Source organism: Rousettus aegyptiacus, unplaced genomic scaffold, assembly GCF_014176215.1.
Source record: "Rousettus aegyptiacus isolate mRouAeg1 unplaced genomic scaffold, mRouAeg1.p scaffold_m13_p_2, whole genome shotgun sequence".
Lineage (NCBI taxonomy): Eukaryota > Metazoa > Chordata > Mammalia > Chiroptera > Pteropodidae > Rousettus > Rousettus aegyptiacus.
In genome coordinates, this window is record NW_023416295.1 from 140,963,932 (window position 1) to 140,980,153 (window position 16,222).

The 16,222-nt window shown below is 36.6% G+C and overlaps 1 pseudogene; it reads right to left on the reverse strand.

Moving 5' to 3' along the window:
* Positions 1 to 7,623: 7,623 nt before the first annotated feature.
* LOC107514405 lies at positions 7,624 to 8,328 on the reverse strand (annotated as a pseudogene).
* Between the last annotated feature and the right edge of the window lie 7,894 nt (positions 8,329 to 16,222).

The window sequence follows — 16,222 nt, forward strand, 5'->3', positions numbered from 1 at the left end:
TAATCACTTTAATTCATTTTTTTTGAAGAAGTTGCTTACCAACAACTTCAGCAAAATTTGTATTAATGGGAAGAACATTTTCAAACTACAGATATATTCATCCTTTACAGTACCCCCCCTCCCTTAAAAATTACTGATGGGTAATTAAAACTTGAAAAAAAACCTTTGAGTATCATTTCTACCGTAGTTTTTAGATTTTTATTGATACCACATATGTTCCACATATTCTTAGTAAAATATCCTCAAAAACTTCTTAGGACCTGATTTTAATAATAATTTTCTTGGTGGAAATAAAACATACAAATTTCTTTTGGTCCATAGACAAGCTGCTATAAACTTCTCAAAAACAGTATGAATGTGTATTTCTAAAGTAAACTCATCTTTCTTAACAAGTATGTAACTATAATGTCCCTTAATTTAGACAATTTATTTAAAAAAAAAACTAATGTGTGCATTAAATTCTTGTTTTGACTATTTCTCTCACTGTGTATGCTCACTGTGGCTGCTTTGGAGAAATTAAGAGGTTTATTGTGCCTGGTGTGGACAGGGAATCTCGCAGGAGCAAAACAGATTTAGGTACATCATTACAGAATTAGAATAAAGTTTGCAGTTATTGGAATAAAAGTAGCAAAAGTGACTATGACAACCTGGAAGAAAAATAGCAACATAGTCGCCATTCGATTTTTCCCAATTTTTTCCTGCCATGTTTCTCAATGAAATCCAAGGTATTGAATTATTTGTTAAGGAGCAGTTTAATTTCTAAATGGCAAGCCCGGGCATTTTATGATGACTGATGTGCAACATACACCAGAGGCAGTTTAGGTGAAGTTGGTCTCACTACCTTGGGATGGTTGATATCCGTCAGGGAAATAATTGTAAATTGTGAATATTTGTAAAAATGCTCAACATATTCTAAAATAGAAGAGAGTGTATATTTCAGCTAAGGTTTCAGTATTGTTTTCTGGACAACTCGTTATTTGGATGTGTGGAGAAAAAGTAGTAGATGCTTAGATAATAAGACTCTTTTATAGGGGGAAATATCTGACAACCTATTACCGCACTGAAGATTGTAATAATTCTGAGTTATATGTAGTTCAGTTTCCAGAGAAAAAGGAATAGTTCCCTGAGAAAGGCTCATTTCCTTTAGAAATTCCCCATGGTTTTGGGTTGGTTCTTGAGCACATGAACACATACATAGGCACACACATACTTACTCATACTTTTTAAAAAGTTTCCTTCACAATAGCTCTCCATAGTATTTTAGCTGAGGAAAGGTGTAGGAAGGAAACGTCCAAGATTTGGTGTTTACTCGGACCATGTCATTAACATTTCCAATTTGTTGAGTGGTTTCCCTGTTTCCCAGAGCTCCTCATCCTGTGAACGCTGATGGATGGGCTGACAGAGACTTCTAGGCTTGTGTTGGTATAGTATGAGCCAAGTGCCTGGAAACAATAAAACAGCAATTTTCTGAGAGATTTACCTGCAGGAAAAGCCAAAAACATAAGAGCCTTTTTCAACTTTCCCACCCTAAGCCTCTTCTTTCTCTCAGTCCTGGGAGAGGTTTGGGAGGACTGTATCCTGTCACGTTAATTGAGGGTGACATTCAACGTAATCTCGGCAGCAACCGCTATAATGGCTCCAAGGGAAAGACCACTGGAGCTGGAATCAGAAGAGCTGGGCTCTAGTCTGGCCAGAGTGGAGGCTTCCTGTCATGAACAACAGAAGCCAAGGTTAGGAAATGTCAGGTCTTTTCTCTTGAAAGCTTGGATGGGGAGGCATCTAGGCATGATTTGACAATGGTTCTGGCTCCAGTAATAGTGATGAACCAAGAAAAGGCTCCTCCCCAGCTAAGCCCATCAGAGCTGGGCCAGACGGTGTAAAATTCATGTTGGGCATTGTCCATACACTGCATTCTCAGAGGGCTGTGCCTTTTTATGTTAGAAAATAGGGAGAAATGTGTATTCTAGATTCAGTGCCCTAAAGAGAGATTCAGAGTGAGGAGGTCTGGACAAAAGAACTGCCTGGGGTTGGGGAGTCTTTGTCCCTTAAGTCAGTTTCATAATAACAACCAATTAATCTTAACCTTAACCCTGAAGTGTCCCATTCAAATCAACAGCCCATGGATTCTTTATAATCTTAAGATGCATAGGACTATGTCAATTCTGCCTACCATGGTCATTTCTTCTTTGGAAAACAACTTTGGCATGCAGTATTTTATATTCATGTTCACATAGTAATCCTTATCTCTTCCAAGTGTTAAATGACCATAAACTTAAAATAAGCTATGTGGATGACTTGAGAGAATGAAGATAAAATAATTTCCTCCAATGGAATTTTGATTAAATAATGGACCAGCTCTTACCCTGAAACAAGCTTCTTTTTTTTTTTAGGGTTTAAAAATCATATGCCATAAACTCAGTGTAAGCATATATGACCCTGGGGTAAGATAGCATAAGAAATTCCCTATGTCTGGATAGTATGATGAAGACATTTGCTAAACAATGAGACAGGAAGAACTTTTCCCTTTTCCCATTCAAGAGCGTGAGCAAACTGTTGGTCTAGAGGCATGAGGTCCCATTATCTTGGGGCAGGGTTAGGAGCCTTTTTAAAGCTCAGGCTTAAGAAGGTGAAAAAGAGGGCAAACCAGTTATTTTTTCCTTTTTTTCTAACCCTAGGAGGAGCCTTTTCTGCCCCAATTCCATGAGGTACAGGACTTTGATACTTGGGTCATTCATCCATAGTGCTTCAGCCTTAAAGGTCTCAGTAGGACCAATGGCCAACCCACATGGTCACAGAAGCATGTGTGCTGTGTATACATAGCAGGACTATGAATAGCAATGACACCTGCCTTTGAGGTATGACATGAGCTTGTACATCAAGTGATCCTCTGGGTGGCAATCATGACGGACTCAAGACCATAGACTTCCCTTCGATTTTTCTGGATTGACTATATCCCTTAAGCTTCTGTCAATTAAGACACTAAATATCTTCCTAATGCATGAAGATTTAACTTGATTTGTAAAAGTTAAGGGCAATGATTCTTGCACCCCTGTATTGAAGAGAGAATTTATACGTATTAATGAGGAGCTAGTGGTTTGTTCCCCACTTTTCATCCCACAGCTAAAATGGCCATTTCTTAACTAATGAGCAGCAATCACTGCAGGAGCTAAGTAGGAGTAACCACTAATAAGGAGACTAAAGGAAACAAGGTCAGCAAAAAGCTACAAGGCAAATGTAAGTCCAAATGCAAATTTTATTCAGAATAATTAGGGTCATCTAGACACCGATGAGAGTTACACCCAGCAGCAAATAGCAGGTAGTCCATGATCTACTTTCTACAAATGCTCGAATGAAAAGTGGTTTGAGTCTTGGATGGTTCCAGCTTTACCTTAGAAAACTAGTAATAAGGTGTCAGCCAGGGATGGAGACACAATTCCCAGGTCTACCTAGGAATACTCCCAACCTTCAGTCCTGGGTCTGGACCCACACCTCTGCCTTTAGCCTAGATACTGGCTCCAAAGCAGCAAAGCATTAAATCCCATCAACTTTTCATTGTGCAAGCGATAAAAGCAATACTGGGAAGCCCATCTGGAGACATCTTTCCCAGCCAGAGCTAGAAGTCAGACGATAGGCTAGCCACCAGGCAGAAGCAGAATGGATGTCAGGAACTGTGAGGAGCCCATGAACACTGGCCAGCTGTCATGAGGTCTTGCTGGAGAGACACACCAATCATGCTGCACGGCCTCCCGTCTTCTGTCTAACTTTCTTCTTAGCATCACCTCTAGGTCTCTGCTGGCAGCAGTGCTTTTGGACTAATTGGTCTCATTCAATGAGTTTCAAATTGTGATTTCTGTCTAAATAGATGAGTGAGCATTTTCCTAAGTTGCATCTCATTTTACTAACATCCCTAATTTCTCTACTTTCTTGCATCCAATCAATCATTCCACTTCAACGGTGTATTTTCTTAATGAGTCATTTACTCGCTTTTCCAGATCATTAGTGAAGATGTCAAATTCTGACCAGACCTAATACTAATTCCCAAGCTGATTTTAACACACTTTTTGTTAACTCACTGTTAAACACTTTTGGGGATATAGATATTAATGTTTACTTAAGAAGTCCCTATTTTGGGGATGAAAGGACAAATGGTCACATATTACATAGCACCCTATAAATAACCAAGAAATTCTAGCTTCCACCAAGTGCATAGTGCAGGCTCATTTATTCATTCACTTTTGTCTAAAGAACAGAAGAAGGATTATGCCCTTTCGGCAGTAACCCTCTCTGTTTCTCATGCTGCTCCAGCACTCACACTTACCTATTGATGTGCCTTTTCTACTTGATGGAAGCTTCTGATTTTAGTATACCTTCTTGGCTAGTTCTCAGGATATTTTATAAACATTAGGAGGTTCTTGGATGGCTATAAATCTTTCACAGCTGGCTAACATTTAACTTTGGACAAACCAAAGTTTTCATGGCCAGAACAGGAATTATTTCCTGGGTTTCACTTGCCTATTTTCATTCACTCTCAGTATTAGTATGGTTCTAAATTTGTGGCTTAAATCAAAGGAAATAAGCCATTAGTTGAAGCTAATTTTCTTTTCTTTGTATTTCTAGGTTGCTAGGTACAAAAAGTATTCAAGTTCCAGGCTTACCTACTCACATACTCTTTTATTTTTGATATGACAATTAGAAGCACCTTTCTTCTCTCTATTAAAATATTTTTTTTTAAAAAAAGGCTTGGTTTAATGAAAGCTGAATATAAAATTATTATCTGTGCTATCATTTTTTTTGTGCTATCATTTTAACATGTAAAAATATTCATTTTGGACACAACCTGAAAGAAAAAAAAGAAAAAGAAAAAAGCTTAATTTTCCGAGGTTGTATAGCGCTGGGTAAATTATTCTTTATTTTGAATACTCTTTTATTTCACTTTATAAGAAATTATACATATATTCCAGGTTAAAATATTTTCTTTCAAAACTATGAAAAGTACGGTGTTTACAGTCTCTTTGGGGAAAAATTTTCCTCCCAAGAATTCAGTTTTGAGCCCAAAGTGAAAATGGATCTCCCATTAGCCAAGTGCTGTGGCATTTCCTGAGCAACACCAATAAACATTTCCCAGGTAATAGAATCTCTGCTGCTACAGCGTTACCACTTTATTCTGGTATCATGTGGACTACTTCAAATAATCAACAAACTATTTCAGAATGTTAGTCATCTCTTTCATATGACCTTGTATGCGTGTTCCAATTACAATGACGCTTATTTAAATTAAATTGTTAAATAAGCTTATGCTAAATGGTATGGCATAGTGTAATATATTATAATGTTTATATAATGTAATGGATGTATACCCATATATATCCATGTAATATCTGTATGAATGATATACTGTGGTATAGTATAGTATAGTATAGTATAGTATAGTATAGTATAGTATATTTTAGTGTAGGAAATTAAGCCGTAGTATAACATAGTGTGATGTGATAGTATAGAATGGTATAGTATAGTTTAGCAGAGGGAAATAAAATATAGTATAGAATGATATGGTATAGAGTGGAACAGTATACAGGTATGTATTCTAGAGTAGTACAGTCTAGTACAAAATCACATAGCATCTATCTAGCATAATCATTAGCATAATGACTTTGGAATCATAGTCAAATTGTGTTCCTACTATATATTAGGTGTATAATTATGCACATATTACTTAATGCCTTTGAACCCTAGTTTTGTCATCTGAAAAATGAGTATTAAAAATACTTAACGTGCATTGTGAGGATATAGTTGTTGCAAGGACCATGCAGGTAATGTATATGAAGAATAAGCACTGACGATTTATAAGCTCTTAATAAACTCTCATTTTATGTATCTTGCTGACAGTGAGGTTAGTGATGAAAGTGCTTCCTTTAAGTACAGTGCATGGCAAGAGCATCTAATAATGTTTGGCTAGGACATGACTCAGGAGTAATTGGGCATTTCATATTTACTTCTTAAGCTTATGTCCTAAGTGAACCTCCCAATTGCTTACTGTATTTCATAGAGATAGGAGATGACCCTGGAAGAATATGGAGCTATTAAATCTTGGCATTACTGATGAACATAGGAGAGAAGAAGTATTTTTAGAATGATTCATAAATAATAAACAGCTTCAGTCCTCTCTGTCTTAGGAAAAGCAATGCTAACAATATAAACAAGTGACGTATTTCATTTTGAGGTTTTTTTCTTACAAAACATCCAGAAGGAAAAGATTCGGATGTGATAAAAGACTTGCCCCTCAGAATAGTGAGAGTAGGGGATGTGGAGAACCTGAATCAAAGTGGAAGTTCAGTGGACAATACTGTGGGAATCAAAGATTCAAGACATTAAAATGTATACAAATAAATTTACCATGAATTTCTTTCTGATTTGACTACTCATAATGACCTTGACTTTGGCTGGCTCTGATATATTTCAGATTTAGAAGTGCTTGACAAAGCTGTTTATACTTATACATAAAAATCTCTGTACCCCCATGAAAAGAAAACCATCTTCAAAGGAACACACAGACTATGGGAGTAAAAGAGAGTAACAGTTATAAATGTAGGGTCAATTTAATTTTTAAAAATAAGGTGCAATGAAAAGCACATTTAAATGAGATTAGAAGACTGAATTCAATGCCTGATTTGACATTTCCTAGTGTCGTGAACTTGGGAAGGTTTCCAAGCTGCTATTCTCATACCTGTATTACAGAGAAAAGATCATTGTCCTTCTCTATCATCCAGAGGGGTGGTGATCATCAAATGAGAGAGACCATGTATGTGAGACTACTTTGAAAAATGAAAATGCTGTATGTTTGCCTCATTTTCCTTATTAAAAAGAGGAAGAGAAAGGCAGGGGGAGAAAGGAGGAGGAGTAAGGGCTTTGAAAACAGACAAGCCTGTGTTTCATAGCAACCTTGCCTTCCTCTTACTGCCTCTGTAGCCGCAGGAAAGTCACTTAACCTTTCTTGGCCTCGGTTTCTGCACATGTAAAAATGGATTTCATAAGAACTACCTCATAGTTGTTTTAAGGAGTAAGATGATGTATGTATACTCATAAATATTTTCGTTTGCACTTTTTAAAATTCTAAGCGATTTATTAAAGCATCTAATCACAAAAATGGAAACACATGCAATTAGAAGCATGCAACCGTCATCCACAGGCAAGTTTAAGTGTTATACATTTTTCTTGTTTTCACAGCTGAAAACTTCAGATCTTATACCCAACTCACTCACCTTGAATATTTAATTCATCCTTCCTGAAAGTATCCAGGGAACAAATAACCCAAATGCAAACTATCGTATAAAGAAAATGCAAAGATAAAGAAAATGCGTAGAGAATACCCCATTCCCACCCCCCTCAAAGGCAAACAATGGCCTTTGCTCTTGCTTAACCAAGATTGTCTTCAAAAACTACTAAACTATAATAGATTAAAAAAAAATTGTCTTGTAATAGGTGTCCAAAAAGCTTGTTAGTATTTGAAAATAAATGCTTAAACAAAGGAAAATGTAGTTTGCATCAAACAAGCTTAAAGAGCCCTGTATTGCAGCATTCCGTAAAAAGACAAAAGGCTGGTAGAAAGTTTATTGACAAAGGCAGAATTTCTTCAGGCAGGTATGTAAGGAGGTGGTGGTTCTTTTTCAGGCATCTTCAGTGACATTTCATAGGTTGGCAAAACATACTGTGGAGGTGCTTCAAAGGCAGGATCCACAGCAATCTCTGGCGTGTTTCTGTTGTTGATATATTTATAGCAGTTCCAAACACAGTTGATTAGATAAGCCTTAAAAAGGATGGATAAGGCAAAGAACACAAGAACAATGAACAGGAGGCAGCTGGAGTCCAATGCCAAGAGATCATCTTTATAGGAAAAATCAGGTGATTGATCCATGTATTCTTTGATTCTTGGCAAATAAGTGAAAGAACTGATAGCAATCAGGCAGCTGAGAATAAAGTCAAAAAGCTGGTATCAGAAGAATGAAATAAGCCAACCCGCTGGTTAAGAAATTGCTCCATGTTCTAGCATTGAACTGATTCTAAACATAAGAAGAGAGACAGCGAAAAAACACAGACATTATTAGCCATTCTCTCAGATTAATAGTATTGCCAATGACTTCATATTGAATGTTGACAGTGGCCATTGAGTTTGGATGTTACCTTCACAGTCAGCAAAACTGTCGTTAGTAGGTTTTCTGCCATGTGCTGAGACCCCAGGATGATCGTCCTGGTGTGGACATGGCAACAGCCGCAGCCTCGGGTACGGTGGAGCCGATTGCTGCGGCTCCACTTGCAAGCCATGGACACCATGGGGACCTCGGGAACTTGTTCTTGGCCAAGACCTCTGACAAAGGCTCAGCAGTTGAACTCAGATCTGTTTGCTGGTTTTAAGACATGTCTTAAAACACATGCTCTTGAATATGTCAAGCCTATTTCTTAATCATTAAAGCACTTAAATGTGAAGAGTCTGAGTGACTGGCCCAAGTTTATCAAACCATATACCAGCAGATCTAGAATTCATGCTAAAATTCTCCTGATCAGATTATTTAACAAATTATTTTAGAAATTTTAAGAATCCAAGAATTTCAAAAATACTTGTTCAACTCAAATTGTGATGACTATAGCTTCCATGAAAACAATGAAATATATCTTATAATTTAATAGAAACAGTAAGAAAGCCTCGAGAGTTTTAAAGGCTTTTTAAAAAATATATATATATATATTGAACAATTTTCCTGTAGCTGCATTTCAATTTAGCTTCAAATGCACTCTTCTTTCTCTTTAAGGTCAAGTTTTCTAGTGTCAAAGTTTTAGGGGAGCGAGGAGTTAGATTCAAACAGCTTTAGATTTCCTAAGCAAACCAGATATATACATAAGAGTACCCGAAGGTTTGTGTCTCTTCCAGTGACTGGAACTAAGATAATTATTATTAGTTTTTGGTCCTCCAGTTTGTACCATGAGCCTCTAGAGCAGGCTTAGAATTAGGCTCTGGATGGGTAACAGCCCTTTTGACATATCACAGTTTCAGCAAAGCCAAACTTCTATGTAACTGTTACTCATTCTACTCACTCTGTTATGGATTTCAGTGGAAACTCTACTTACATAAATAGAAAAACATCACATCTGATTTTTATCATATTTAACTAAGGAGAATTTCTATCTTATAATAGTTCTCTCGATAGAACGAGGGCACTCTTACTCTTTTTTAAATGACTGTTGCATCTGCACTTGAGGGGTGAGTGACAAGAAAGACCAATGCCATTTTGAATCCAGCATATGGTATGTCGTGATCCACATCACTTTTGTTGAGCAGACCTGTGGGGACATCTGTAATCGTGTGATGCCAAAGAAAGGTTTGCTACAGACTTCGGCTTAACACACTGTGAAATATTTCCCAGCTTTTTTTGAAGGTATTACTTACTATATTTTCCACATATACTGGATCTATTTTTTTTTCCTGCTGCCATAATGTAGGTATACAGGAAAGATGACATGGAAAGTTACCTATGCCTACAGGATTCTAGTTTCTGTACATTTCTGTGGTCTACACATACAAGATAGGACCTGGGCTCAATCGGGAGAGCAACTTCCATTAACATATTATGTTACTGAGCTACTAATTACATAATATGAGGTCTTTAGACATTCGGACAATAAAAGCCTGAGGTAGTACAAAATAGTGTCTAAGAGTGTGGCCTCAGAATTGTGTCACCCTAGTTGAGATGTTAGTTTTAATTACTAATACGATGCAAGGTGTTTTCTAGTTCAGGAATAATAGCAAACTGAAACATATACACACACATGCACATATACCCCAATACACACCCGCATGTGAAACTTTCCCCAGTGATTAATTTAAATATTTAAAAATAAAAGCTAGTACTATTTCTGTTTCTTAAAAAAAAAACAAGGGATAGCATCTTTCTAATACTTTCAGAACCATAGAGTTTCTTTCATAAATATAATTTTTAACTTTTTGTTGTATAACTTTCATATGATAAAATATACCTCTTTAAGATAAAATATACAATCCCGTATAAATTATACTTCATTGAAGATATAGAACACTTGCGTCACCCAGAAATGTCACCTCATGCCTGTAACATTCAATCCAACTCTTCTTGTCTCACAAAAATGCTAGTCAACTTTCTGTCACCATGGATTAGTTTGTCTCATTTAGAAATTTATACAAATGAAATTATGTGTCATGTACTATGTGTCTACATTCTTTCACTTTGCATAATGTTTTTGACATTTGTCCATACCATTATGTTTGTTAGTGGTGGGTTCCACTTAATCACTGTAAATGATCTCTGTCTTTCCATGCTGAAAATCCTCTTTCCTATCTACATTGATATATTTCACTCATTTGTTTTATCCTATGAAACACACAAATTATTTCAGAATTATCTTGTAATTCATTAACCTTGTTTGATCATATTTCTCACTATTTCTAATTAAATGATGGAAATGTATCAAAAGTTGGGCTTTTTAAAGTTTTCTTAAAGCGCATCTGGAGCTACAAAAGTTGGATAATTGGGATACTATGGCAATTGAGCTTGGCTTCGATGATTTTCCAGGGATATGACCACTCCAGTCTTCCTATGCTGGAATTCTTTGAGGGGACTTTTGTTTGACTCTGGTGGCTTTTTAGAATCATATTATATTAACATTTTGGCACCAAACATGTCAACTACTATAATAAAAATAAAACTACTACTATAATAAAAATAAGTTTTGTTTATTAAGTCCTTATTCTGTGTGGCTAAGCATGCTATACTTTATCTCATTTAATCCTTAAAATAGTTGTGCTAATGAAGTTTTATTGAGAGTTTATGGAGCTTATAGTCTGAAGAAGAAAGATATTAACGAAAGTCTGATCGTTGCTATATTAAGACAGGGAACTACAAAAAACATACATCATGGGGACCTAATGTAACCAAAGGGGCAACTAAGACCTTGCTGAAGAAGTGAGTTAAATAGAGTTAGCCAAGCCAGAGAAGGGACTAAGATTGTTTCAGTGTGAACAACACGTATGCAGGCTTGGAAGTGAGGAAGGCCTTGGCAGGTAAGAGGAATTGATAAAAGTGTTTGTGTGTTTGGAATCCAGAGTTGGACACAAGGGGAGGCCAGCTGCACTAAGTTGCACCTGAACTAGGACTAGAACCATTGTGGAATGGGTTTTGAATATTGCTCACTCTGGAATGGCAGTGGTGATCCATAGGCATCTATCTATGAAGATTCAGAGAACTGACTACAGTAAGTTTTGGTAAGAGAATTCAAAGAGGAAATAAGTCCAGTGGTTTCTCGTGTCAATCATTGGAATAACAAGTGTCAATTTATTTATGACATTCACTTTATAAATTAATTTATTATTGAAATTCTAATTCACATTTTTCCCCATGAGAAAATAACTCTTGGTCTTTCTGAGGTAGAATTCAGAGGACACATGAAGTGTCAGGACTGGTTTCTATCATTGTGTGGTTTTTAATTTGCAAATTTACAAATTTGATACTTTTTATAGACAATATTTTATTTTTAAAATTTAGCAGTTACCACATAGAATAGTTCTGTGTGCAGAATTTAAGAAATTGATTAAAAAACAGTCAATGATAAATATCTGTGTATTTTAAGGGCAACATTTACATTGAAAATTGCATCTCTGTTTTGCATTTATAGTAAGTGAATAAATCTAGTATTGTAAATTCTCAAGGCAATTGTCGGGAGACTAAGACAAGTTTGGTCATTAATCATACTGTGAAACTAGACACAGAAGAAAAAGAATTGAAATGAAAATCACTGAACCAAAATAACACATATTTGAAAGTGTACAGATTGCCTAGTCCAATGTGAGATTCAAGTAATGTTTCTGTTACTGAGCTCTGTCCCAGCCCAGAATGGAAAGCAGTGAGGAAGAAAACGTTATAACTTTCTTCTTGGAATGGACAGGTTAGGAATGAAGGGAATATGTTTTATACATTAAAATTATTTTTAAAATAAGACAAAACTATTATTCATGTTGGTATTACCATAATATTATGGAGACTGAGAGTTGGATCTTTGATTTAATTCCAACAAATTTTACTACAAGAATATGAGTAATATAAAAACAAAATGTTGGGTGTAACCAGAGATTATTAAAATAATAGAATATTAGAGATATAGATTATTTAAAGATGTATATCAACAATGAATGATCAGTTTGATAGAAAATTTTTCTTTAAAGTTTTTTTTGTTGCTAGAAAGAATTTCTAGTTTTACATTTGGGTTGTTAGAAACATCATAAATGTAGAAGAGCTTGAAAAAATTGGGGTTATTTTATCATGACTACAGTGTGACAGCACCTTGACTGGTCTTTCCTCCTTTTGTTATTGTGTTCTCTGTCCACCGATAGAAGTAATTTTTCTCAAGAGGTTTTTTGTATGCCATATCCTATATCAAGAATCTACAGAGATTTCCTTTGTTGTACTACATAAAAACTAAATTCTTCTACCTAACTCTAGGACCATCACTACCTTCTTTTCACCAACAATTAGTTCTTAATTTTTTTTTTTAACATAAATGATCTATATGTTTCATGGATTTATTCAGCAAATATTTATGGAGGAAAAGGCAACATCTGATTGGTGTTTTGGAAAGATGACCCTGGATGGGAGTCTAGGTGTGCCAAGAGAAGCTGTGGGGCTTATGCAGGAGTCATGGTGGGAGACTATGGCTTGAAGCAGGGACTTTGGCAGTGGAGATGAAGTAAAATAATAGCTTCACAACCAATGTAGAAGTTGTGTATCCAACCCCCACCCTCCTACTTACCAGAAACACATTATCCCTAAATTTTCTACCAGTCCTTTTACTTTCAAATCTCATTTGAATGGCCACTTCTTTTAGCTATGGGATCTACTACTCTAACTGTGTAATCTTAGTTCTTTAATTTATTTCCCCCCCTCCCCAGTCTCTAAAAGGAATATAATAGTAGTACCTGCCCAAAATAATTGTTTTGAAGTTTAAATGGTTCAAAACTTGTAAAGATTTTAGCTCAATGCCTGGCACATAGTAAAAACTCAATAAAAGTTAGCTATTAGTACTACTACTATGTTCTTGTTAAGGGTGGAAAATTGTCAAGTGAGCCAACTTCTGCTTCTGTAATCTGCTTGCTTGTTTGATGTGGTTCTAGGCCTTATAAGCTGCCTCTTTTGGTAGCTCCTGGCTGATTCTCTGATCCTGCGTGGTGGAGAGTCAGTCGCAGGCCGGCTAATAAAGGCTCATGATTCATCTCAATTGGCTCCGTGGGTCTCAGAATTGATCGCGCCACAACACCTTTCCTGATTAATCTACAGCATTTGGTTTACTCATAGAACAGAACCACTTAATATTAGAGCCAGAAGAGAATTTAGAAACTGCCCCATTGTTTGCTCTCATTTACATATTTAGAAATGTAGGCACATAGGTAGGAGAGGTAACAGTTCCTCAGGGTCTCTGGTAATCTCTGGTTACACCCAACGTTTTGTTCCAGAAAACAGAGACTGGGTCCCCCATCTCCAAGGTCATTGCCTTTTTGCTCTGGACGACAGATCTTTTTCTGTACATTAGTGTGTTTTTTTATCTTAAGTAAAATGTAAGCAACTGGAGGCTGTGGCTACTCCTCTCTTGATTGGTCTAGCTCTCAGCCAGAAGTTTTACCTCCTCCTGAAATTCCCTACTATAATGTGGAAATGATCTGTGATGTTTTATGTTACAAACTAGATTAAATTGATTTATGGGCGAAACCATTTTTATTTCGTACTCACCACATAATGGGAAAGATTAAAGCAACCTAATGAGTAATACTTTATTTAATAACCACATTACTAGGTGGATTTTCTAAATTATTAATTAGATCTAGTGTTCCCTAATGATCTAATGCTTGAACTGCTTGCTCTCTAGGAGGAAGTGAGGCACTTCAGGGGCTCCGACAATATGTTTAGGATACCCGAGCCTACTCAGGTGCACACCTGCAAAATTGTTCTTCCAGTTTACTTGGCCCTGAAGGAGAAGAATCCTGTTCATCACCTCTTTAGCCCCAGTGAAATGAGGGCCGGCACACAGAAAATAAAGATGCAGTTTTTTCTTTGCGTGGGGAGAGAGACACCTATGCAATCTCTTGCATATGGTTTAACCATTCAGGTTCCTTCACTAAATCAGTGGTATAACAATGAGAGATTGAGGGAGACATAGCTAGATAGACAAACAGGCAGAGGTTTATTCCTCAGGATTCCTGTGTTAAGAAAAAACCTTATATAATATGTTACTTCTTTTTTGTGTTCATATAAAACTGAGCATTCCTTGTAAGTGGCCTGACTGGGGTCAGTAGACTGTTTATGCTTCCATCGTATAACACAGAGATTAAATTTGCCCAGTTACTTAGTATTCACTGAGGTGATGATTTAAAACTTTCCACAGGGAAATAAATTTATTCATGGTTGCCATCTTAGGAAACTTTAGTCCTCAGCTCATTGTATAAACAATTTTTCACAATACTTCTGTCTCTTTTTTCTTACTCCCTTCGTTCCAAATTATTTTTCTCATTCCCAAAGTCTATGTTTTCTGTCAATCTTCTCTTATTTCTTTTCTTCACCTGTTTTTAACAATAAACTTAGCTGTTAAAACTTTCCAAGTTATCCTCCAAACAATAATAACTTTGACAACAAGATTGTCATACTGTTCTTATAATATCTAAGAATTCCAACTTTTACAGAATGATAGAATATTAGAATGTTAGAATTAGTAATGTGAGAGAGTTTGACAGTTAGCCATCAGGATATCCTTATTGTCAGGAGCCTGCTCAGACCCTTTGCCTCCTGGAGTAAGTTGAATTATGACCCCCTAAAATACCTGTGGAACCTGTAAATACTACTGTATTTGGATCAAGGGGTTTTGCAGATGTGATTAAGGGTCTTGGAATGGGGACTTAATTCTAGATTATCTAGGAGAGCTCTAAATGCTATCACGTGTATTCGTATAAGAGAGAGACAGAAGGTCAGGAGGATAAAGAACAGCTTTCATTTTTGCAGTTTTTCTTAGTGCTACTACTTAGCCCCTCCATTATCTGCTCGAAATTCTCAACTTCACCTCTCATTTCTACAGCATTGGTGATTTAACTGTGTAATATTGTGACTTATGATAAGAAATATATATTTGTTCTTCCTCCAGAATAGGGCTTCTCAAACTCTTGGAATTTCCTAAGTGATAACAGCGATAAAGGTGAAAGAATGTCTTTTGTTATTCAAAACAAGCCGCTTTCAATCACACCTTAGTTTATTTTAATGAGAAGAATTTTGGAAAGCCCTAGAGGCTGGTTTCCAGGGTAACCAATGACAGGATTAGAGGGTTGGAATTTTCAGCTCCACCCTCCTGTCCTCCAGGAAGGTAAGAAGGTTTGGAGGTTGAGTTAATCAATCACCAATGGTCAATAATTTAATCAATCATGTTTATGCAATGAAGCTTCTATGAAAAATACTGACTGAACTTCAGGGCTTTCAATTGCTTAACTCATGGAGGTGCTGGGAGCCATGCCTGGAGAGGGCATGGAAGCTCTGTTACCAGAGAGTGGGGTCCTCTCCCGGTGCGTTGTCCAGGTTCTCGATGTCTTGAACAAAGAATTGAGCAAGACACCGAAATACAGTAGAAAAGAAAAGTTTTATTAGAAAGGAAAGTACACTTCCAGAAATGGAAGCGGGCCTGAGCAAGAGAAGAGCGGCTCAAAAGGCCTGGTACCAATGACTTCGGGGTTTTTATTCCTTTTTGCTGTGGATGGTTACTTAGAATGGGTTTCCTTGATTGACAACTAAGATTGACAGGACTCAGAGATTCATCTTTTTGCTTTCTGCACATGTTTGTTCCCAGAATTCAGCCTGTTATGATATTAATTAACTTCTAGGCATATGCATCATAGAATAATGATGGTATAATGAGGCTCAGGTGAGTTGAAGTTCGTTGGGGTCTTCATTGCGCAGGTCTAGTGACTGGCTTAAACCAGTAAATAATTCTTTTCCTACTGGTGTCTTTGTGTGAGTTAAAAAAATGCCTTCTGGCTCTCTTAATTGTGGGCGAATTCCAGCGGACTCTAGGATAGGATGACCTCAGGGTCTTTGCAGGCAGACTCGAAACTCCCTAACTAACTTTCTTGCCTAATTCTTTTTGAAGAGCCATGAAATCCCTTATTATTAGC